General features: G+C 39.5%; 1 protein-coding gene and 1 non-coding gene across 4 annotated transcripts in view; both read left to right on the forward strand.

Annotated features, from left to right (window-relative positions):
* Positions 1 to 9802, forward strand: part of LOC116844068 (zinc finger SWIM domain-containing protein 8) — a 125654-nt gene that overhangs the window by 17350 nt on the left and 98502 nt on the right. The gene's annotated exons all lie outside the window — the stretch shown is intronic.
* Trnad-guc lies at positions 9624 to 9695 on the forward strand. The gene has a single exon. It is a non-coding gene; the product is annotated as a tRNA-Asp (tRNA).

The following is a 9802-nucleotide window of genomic DNA, read 5'->3' on the forward strand; positions in this document are numbered from 1 at the left end:
GAGTGAGAGAGAAAAGGAAAGACTTGTTCTTGCGTTTACGCGTTTGCACAGAACGGTTTGGATCTTTTTTTTCGATGTATTTCAAGATATATCAGAGATATCTACTAATATAATCTATTTTATGAGAATTACTTGCGAGAAACAAATTCTCCCATTGCTCTCTAAAGCATTGGATTGATCCATAAGTTCGTGCGGATTTTTGTCCAATTGGCATCCGTATGTTGGTATTAGGGAAATAGTCGAAAAAAACTTTTTTTTTAAAACAAATCAGTAATTAAATAAAGGATATAAGAATTCTTTGACAAACGTTTTATGTATTTATCGTTTTAAAATTCCATTGAGGAGGGTCTGTAAAGTTAGACCGAAACGCGCTTGTATTCGTGCTAAGAATCACGTTAATTTGCTATCGATGCAAAATAATGTATCCTTAGCAAATTTATTTGCTATCGGAGCAAATGCTTATATAAATCCATAACTGCAACTGCTTATATAAATCTATCATGGTTCTTACAGCAAAATAATTTGTAGATTCGGCAAATTATTCGGATTATTATTATCCCTTTGTTATGTTAAGTTAATAAAATATCCACTCAAATGAGAGAGGTATGTCACTAATGTTTATTAGTATTATTGCACTGAACTACAGAACAGCTGTGCTTGAACTCTTATAGGCTCTATTTAATTACTGATTAGAAAAGTAGTTCCATACAGTTGACTATTTATGTATATACTTTGATAACTGACATTTCAGAGCATACTTGGTGTGTGATGTAAGTGTGATGTGGTGTAATATTTGCAGAAGTGCAGTTGTCTTTGTTGCGGCTTGAAAATGGAAGCCAGTAATAAGTTCTTCCGGTGCATATGTTATGCCTTGTCATTTCCATAAAAATTGTTAGAGTTTGGCTTGAATGTTTTGCCTCACCCACTGTATTCACCCGACATTATTCCCTCTCATTATCATCTGTTTCGCTCATTACAGAATTTCCTTGACGGTATAAATCACTTGGAATGTTTCCTCGCCGGAAAAACACGAGTTTTATGAAAAGGGAATTATGAAATTACGTGAAAAAGATAACAAAAGATTGTCGAGCACAGAATGGCGCATATTATTGATTAAAATCATCTTTAACAAAAAAAAAAACATTGCAATTTTGTTGAAAAATCCGCACGGATTTATGGATCGATCCGATATTATCAGTGTATCCTTCACTGAAACTTATACGATTCAGTCATAAGTATAGCACTGCAATTAGTAAAACCTTGCGATTGTTATCATTATCGATGCAGTTTGCAAATACAGGTAGTATCATTGTATGCGAATTGTATGGAAGCCGTTAATTCTATCATTACGAACGCAGAAAGTTGGATTTCGTATAGCGTATACTGAGAGAAATTATCCGATAAAAAATTAACAAACGAATATTTCCGATCAAATGCCGACCAATTTTGATGTCCAATCAGGATATCCGATTAATGTTACAATTCTAAGCAGAATTGTAAGTCTCGTAACTTGTTCTCGTAAAATTCGTAAGAACTTATGAATAGATTTACAATTCTATACATATCATATGTCGTACAATCACTTATAAATATCGTAAATTACATGAAATCGTAGATATTTACGAGTAATCATACGTATAGAATTGTAGATCTACTCATAAATTCTTATCAATTTTACGAAAGCAAATTGCGAATTTTATGATTCTGTTTAGAATTGCAACATAAATTTAATCGGATATTTCCGACCATAATGGCATTTCATCAGATAAACCGATCAAAAATTATAAATCGATATTTTTCAACGGACGTTTTCTGATTGGATACAAAAATTCATCGGTATTTTGATCGGAAATATCCGTTTGTTAATTTTTTATCGGATAATTTCTCTCAGTGTATAATGCATTTGTGTGCTACAAATTTTGCAGAGAAATCTTTCTGATTAAAATCAATGCGATGGATCAGTAAAGTAAGAGTGTTTCCGCTGAAAATCAGTGAATATTCACTGATTATCGGGTGAAATATTCTTCTAACTGATTCAATCAGAAATATTTGTACTGATTCGCTTTCAGAAAGTGAACGTCGGCTGCGTTTCACAGTGAGTCAAAGCAAACTTCGTGTTCAAACCGATCTTCAAACGAATGTACGTTCAGTTTCGCGGATGACTTACCATTGTCGAGATAGACCGATAATTATTAAAAAACTTCGACCAGATGTATCTGTTTTTAGCTACGTGTTTCTTATGACTGTTGAGTAATCAAAAGAACGGACATATGCTGAAAGCAGAAGTGACATTTTTTGTGACAGCAGAAGCTGATAGCTTTATGTTTCAATAAAATTACTCACTCAAATGCCAGCCATTAGTAGTTATTAACGAATTATCTATATTAATACTTTATATTGTATTAATTCTCTCTTCTCTTATATTTACCCTTCTTGCTCTCCAAATTTCTTGGAGTAAAACTTCACTTGAAAAGCAGGATAATAACTGAATCATTCGAATGATTTTTCACGCTCTGAATGATATTTCACTTATAAAAAGCACATTTTCTATTCTGAATTGCTAAATGAATATTTTCATTCGAAATTGAAGAATGAATTTGCTGCGCTCTCGACCGTAACATCCTTATTATTCTTTTGCTGATTGCTCATGTACGAATAATTCTTAACTTTACTGACGTACACAAAACATAAAGCTATCAGAATCAGCCCTCTTGCTATGGAAACACCTTCCCGATTGCTCGATTGATCAACAGTCACAAGAAACGCGTACACTGAGAGAAGAATTTAGTAAATATTATCAAAATTTGATTACTATTACTAAATGATAGACGTAAATATAGCGGGCCAAAGCTATGGCAATACTTATTAATTAATTTAGTTCTGCAAAATAAATTATTTATTTGACAGAAGTAAAATTTATTTGCTTTCAGAATATATTTGGTAAATAAAACTTATTGAATAGTTGAGCAAAATAAGCGATTTTGTAATAGTTACAAAATTTTTGATAGGTTCAACCAACTATCTGTAATAATAGATATTGAAACGATGTAATAGCTGCAAATGAATGAATTTTTCGTTGTGCTGCAACAAAACATACTTACACTGGTAACAAAATAGAACTCGTACCTACTGAATTTTTTATTATATGGGATATAACGATTTCATAACAATTATCAAATATCTATTCATAATTGTAATATATTTCATATTAAATATTTAACATTAAGTAACTATTACTAAATTATTTAATTGATGTTATTGTGAATGCAATTACGTCATACTCCCGATCTATTAAATATTTGGTAATTATCATATTTAGTATTAGTTACTAAGGATTCAATGAATTTCTGTAACTAAATGCAGTTTGTTATCAGTCTTTTCTCTCAATATAGCTGAAAACGGAGGCTGCTAGTGGAAAATATTTAGTAACCGGCGTTCTACAGAGAGAATGATTTGGTTGAACCAAATAAACAGTTCTTTGGAATAGTCCAAACGAATTTTCTGATTGATCAAACAAAATTTGGTTTGACGCAAGAAAAATATTTATTTGCGGCCTAGTTCGAAAGAAATATTTTCGTTGTGTCAACCAAATAATTTGTTTGGACTATTCCAAAGAAACATTCATGTGATTCAATAAATCGTTCTCTCTGTATATCAAATGGCAAGGCATCCGTGTGCAGACGCGAGCGACGATACTCGTCTCATTCCGGGTAACTTCTTTCGTTAGGCGCGGGTGAAATCGATGAGAAATATTCCGAACCTATCCGACTCGCACGGAGCATCGACGGGGTAATCGACATCGCGGCGTTGCGCGCTGAATTACCACTGAAATATTGGCGACGGCTACGCGATTGCCGTGCAATAATATCGACTGCTGCAGCAGAGAGAGGACTCGCTTAGAATTCCCGCAACGACGTAAAGCCCTCGCGCGCGTCGCGGAAGCTACCGGCATATAAGTACCCATTACCTGCTACAGAACTAACGTAGAACAATAGAGCGCGTCTCCCCTACGTAATTACCGCGCGGCTCGCCGTTCGAGGGCGAGGGTCTTTCTCGTACCGTTCGCCTAGGCCAGGGGTGCACAACTCCGATGTAAAGCTGTAAATTCGCGACGGGGCCGATGATCTTCCTCACACACTGGCGAGCGCAAATTCGCCAAAGAACGGAACGCGCGATCGGGACGCGACGTATCTTCGATGCGCATCCGCGTGAAATTTTGTGAAAACCTGACAACTGAAGCTCTTGAGGCGTATCCAGACGAATTTGCATGATCACATATTGCACATGCGTGAGGAGATCAATCAATTAATCATAATGCATGCGGTAAAAGCATGTCTTTTATATCAGACACGTGATTGGTCAGTTTCATCGTGTACATGCAACTATGTAAGTTTGGCTGGACAGGGTTTTTCAAAGCAGCTTAGACTCAACTCCATTTAAACACATCAGGACCGATTTTTCGATGGTATAAACTACTATTGAACAATCAATGACAGTTTAAAGGTGGATTTAAGTTTGAGCTGCTTAAACACGTCCGGGTTGATTTTTCAACGGTAGTTTAAACTTAGTTTCAAGTCTAAACTCCATTTAAGCGCATCAGGGCCGATTTTTCAGTAGTAGTTTAAATTCAGTTTCAAGTCTGAATTCCAGTTTAAATATATCTCTCGCGCGGGAACGATTTTTCGATAGTAGTTTAAACTTAGATCTAAGTTTAATCACACAATCGAACACATCGTTAGGATAGAGTTTAAATTCAAATCTAAGTTTAAACCGCTATCGCGAGAAAATCGCGCAGTCTGCTGCCGATTCAGTCCGCGACGAACGTCGCGCGACTCATACCTTCGAACTCGTTTCCGAGTGTCTCGGGACGCGTCCGCGATTGGTGTCTCGCCTCTTTTTCGTGCGTTGTGCACCTCTGAGACCTAGACGTACCATCGTCGCGCTGGGCCTTGCATACACTCGCACACACGAGGGTGAGAGTGTGCAGAGTTCACGTGCAATTCGCCACACACGTGCGTCCATCGCCGTACTTATACAGCTCGCGGCTGCAATTACTGTTCCGGCAACAGATGCGCGCATTCTCGTCCCTGTTGCACATTTCAGACTCGATGGGTGCGTTCTTGGGACATCGCGCACGTGTGACAGCGATGACCATCTTTTTTCCCGCGAGCGCTCGCGAAATGTTCAACAACTCGTCCTTTTTTGCCTTGTTCTCTTTCTCTCTCTCTCTCTCTCTCGCTCATCCGTTCGCGAATATGTTCGGGACGATCCGCGATAATGACGACACGGGGATGACGAGGTTCGGGGGAGGGAAGCGCGACAGCGTGTTAATAAATTTTAACGGAGATCGCGTTACACAGACGTCAGGGTTCCATGAAAATTACGTTTCCGTCATTGCCTTAATCCCGGCGTTCCCGGCGGCGCGCGTATCGATTTTTCTTTTTCCCCGGGTCAGCGGTCTCGTTATTCTGCATCACGAACGCGCTTTCGCCCCGCGCGCGCATCGATATTGACGTGAGGAAATTGAAATAAATTATTCCCTGTTACGCGCGGACACGCGTGTTGCTGCGGATAGTCGTCGCGCTAATGCACCGATCGATCACACGCGGACATTTCGTGCGTCCGTGTATTTCGCGAGAATCGCGGAATTAAGTCGACGCGATCCCCCGGCGCGGATCACGTCGATCTACTCGCTGTCGCGAGTATATCTCGCGTGTCTATCTCGTATCGTGGGTGTAGCCGTACGTGCGCTGAGCCGAACCGCGATGCATTATGCAGGGTTGCACGCCGAAAAAGTGCCGTTTTCGCGATCCCCCTTCTTCTTTATTCTCGTATACTTCTCGCAGATCTGCGGATTCCTCTCTCTCCCTCTCTTTCGCGCGCGCGCGAAACTGTCGGATGCCAGGAGGTAGTCTCAGCGCGATAGCGTCGAGTGAGAAATTAGAATATCGCAACGTGGAAATGTAATGCGATGGAACAAAGCTACGCGGATCGCTACGAGAATCGCCTTGAGAGTCTTTAAGGGCTTGTCTAGTCGGATGAGAATGAAGCGCTCGAAGCGAATTTCTCAATGCAAACAAAGTACTTAATAGCTATTGTTACGACGAGCTTACCGGTGAGTTCTGTCGTGCTTCGGCTGCCTCGCTTGCTCGCGAGGAAATTTTAGCGATGGCGGCAGGGGGAGAAGTCGCCTGCCGTGTATTCGGCTCGCGGTGCAATTTCCTCATGTCGTCCGAAAGTCTCGGGAAAGTCGGATAAAATAGACGCGCGGGAGGAAGTGCGCGTCCCGTCGTATCTCGTCGCGGCGTGTACTTCGAATCCGCGAATAACGGACGACGCCTTTCGCAGATCGGAAACTCTCCGCATTAGGGATTTCTTGGGATCTTTATAATTAGGACCCATTCCGGCACAATTCCCCGAAATAATTATGGGTTCTGATTAATGTTTCGAACATGTGATTTTTTAAATGGAAAATCCAAAGTTTTTCCAACGCTTTTTCTGATCTTAATTTTATACTGGAGAATTGAACACACATGAGACTTTCCAAATAATTTCATTATATAGTAAAATGTTCAAAATGTGTTTTAAAAATATTTTATCCTTTGATTTGTTGACTTATCGAGAAAAAGGAAGGGGTACGATAGTTGATATAAAAATGGAATTTCCTGTTTGATATCATTACAAACTTATAGAGATAGATTGTGCATTCTTATGAGGCGGCTGAAGATAAGGCCTTGCGCATAATAGAGTATGTTAAGAATAGCAGTAAATATCAAGCAACCTAATTTAGGAAAATGGAATTATTTTATTCAAAACAAAGGAAAACATAATAGACTAATGCACCGCAAATTAGGAATTATGAGTCAGGAATAAAAATGGCGTAATATAAGATATGAAAAATAACCTAAATATTAAGTATAAAATATATCCAAATAATATTTACTCCCAGAGATATGTCGAGTACGGTACTTTGTTTTTCACGCAGTACTATAGGAAGGTGCAATGTAGAGGAAACAAAAGAGAGAATAAATCATAGTGAAAGGAAAAGAGGACTCTAGATTTATAGAATGGACTGTATATTCTTATGAGACGGCTGATGAGACAGAATTGAAGATATATACATTAAATCAAGTGCTTTCTTATTCATATTCTTTCATACTCTAGAAAGGGATGACGTAGGAGAAACAAAGGAGAAAGTGAAACACAATGAAAAAAAAGAGAGGATGCATTGATCAGGTGATCGTTTTTCTTCTCCTTACTAACTAGATAAATCTACCAAAAAAATCATCTTACTTTCTATTGTTCTCTCTTACTAATGCGGACTTTATCTCTTCTACAATAATGCACTGTTTATTCTATGTCTATAAAGAGAACGCATCCGCCACGTAAAGAGAAACAAAAGAGATAGTGAAACGTAATGAAAGAAAAAGAGGACGCATTGACTACGTCGTTTCTCTTCTTTTGTTCTCTATACCAACTAGACAAAGAGACAAGGAAATCATCTTACTTTCTATTGTCCTCTCTTACTAATGCTGTCTTCATCCCTCCTACAGCAATTGTTTATTCTATATGAAAAGAACGCATCGACTATGAAGAGATCACTTCTCCTCCTTTGTTCTCCCAAATCAACTAAATAATCAGACAAGGAAAATTTCTAATTCTATCTGATCTTCCTGTTACTGATACTGACTCTGGCTCTTAAATGGGAATGCATGATCTATCTTTATAGGTCTATAGATATCGATGTTATCGACTAAAAAGGAATGCGAATTCCTATCGTATTTCTGTTTTGCTTCCAGACAGAGGATCCCATGTTTGGGATAAGAACGAAATTCCCAATTAGTACCGTAGTAGGATAACAAATTTCGGGACAAATTTGTGCATTCCAACCGGAATGCAGGTTGTCTCTTTTCGTTAAAACTTTCTCTTTTCCGCAACCACGATATTCCCGACGTCTTGAAATTTCGAATCGCAGCGCGATTCTCCCGTCTACGCAAGATTCATCCGCTATGCGAAGCGCGATGTATCGCTTCTGTCGGATATGTGTACATATATTTGGCTCTCCTGAAGCGAAGCTAGGACGCGGCTTGAGAGAAGGGGGCGCTAACGACGGCCGCAAATTCGATTCACCGACAAACTTCGTCCTCGAATTCTCACCTCCTCGTCGATGAAACCGCTCACGCGTTTCGCGTGTTACGTCCCGCCGCGAACAAATAGTTCTCCCCGCGCCTCTCGACAGAGCGAGTCGAGAGTCCGTACAGTGTGCGCGCGTGTGAGAGGCGCACTCCTGGCGTTTGGTGTCGCTCGCATTTAATTACCGCGGTCGCATGACGGCACGACACCGTCGGTGAAAAGGCGACGCGCACCAACACGATCAATCGGCTCAGTCTTTGTGCTCATTACGACCGCGCGAGTTCGAGGGTCGTTAGGCGACGCTTTCCTCGCCTCGGTGCCAGCAGCCAGGGAGATACCACGTGGGCTTTCGTTCTTTTCACGGCGCGATCTCTCGCGGCCGTTCGTGTCATCTGGCGCGAAGTCGTCGCTTGACCTCTCGATCGTAACGAGGTTAACGCTGCGGGTCACCGCAATAAGGCAGTTCTTTCGGTCGCGCGGCATATCTCCCGATTGTACGCGCGTGTTAACGACGGTCGTGTCACAGAGTCAAGCGCGAAAACGACACCGTTGTCTTCGAGACGTTTACTCGGCCTGGTGGCGTGGATCTTCTTACGAGGCGAAGAAGCGAGAAGGCGAGGGATCGGAGATCGAATGGACACTCGTTTCGTCCTCGTTTCCTCGAAGGGCAGACACTGATCGATGCAAATCTCGTGGGACTGAGGATAATGATCGCATGCATGTCGTAATTTAAAATGACGGTCACTCTTCACGTGCCTGTGCGTCACGCCCGTGCTGTTTCTCTATCAGAGGGCTTTCCTTTTTACTCGACGACGGCCAGTCGCCACAATCGAACAATAACTTGCGAGATCTTACCATGTCGTCTCTCTCCTTTATGTATCAGAATAGCGCAAAGCAGCAAAATCTTGTCGGTTTATTCCTTTTTCACACATGTACACATATATTATACATGTACGTATACATATATACATGTATATGTATATATACATATATAATGAAATTAACTTACATATATAATACATATATAATGAAATTAACTTTTTGAGAGTATGGGACACCTCAGAGCTAAACGAGTCGCTAAAACCAGAATACATTGGGTTATCGTAATTTAGTCGATAAAAGAAATAAAAAATCGAACACAGTGGGTCGTGAATAATAAAATCTTGTTTATTATCGTTGTTAAAAGAAACACAAATATAAGGACTCATTGCAACAGTTGATAACTATAGCTTGTGTCCAGAGTAGCTGAAAAAATTCGCCTAACACATATATACATCCATAGTTGTTTAAAAGGTCTAAAAAACTATTAATTACTTGAAATTATTAATGAATTACTGAAATTAAATAAATAAATAAATATATATTTATATACATTATATATATATATATATATATATATATATATATATATATATATATATATATATAGTATGTATACACATATTGCTTGCTTATGTGGTACCACGTTAGATAGTCACCTCCACGTGTTCTCCTCGATAGTATAGTGGTTAGTATCCCCGCCTGTCACGCGGGAGACCGGGGTTCGATTCCCCGTCGGGGAGTGTTTTATTTTGCTTATTTATAACAATTCTTTTGCTTTTATAATTTATACTATACTATATAAAAATAAATATGTATTCATATATATAAGTATGTATATAAATAAATA

This window comes from Odontomachus brunneus, unplaced genomic scaffold, assembly GCF_010583005.1.
Source record: "Odontomachus brunneus isolate Ranch 3 - 2012 unplaced genomic scaffold, Obru_v1 Obru_scaffold_039, whole genome shotgun sequence".
Taxonomy (NCBI): Eukaryota; Metazoa; Arthropoda; class Insecta; order Hymenoptera; family Formicidae; genus Odontomachus; species Odontomachus brunneus.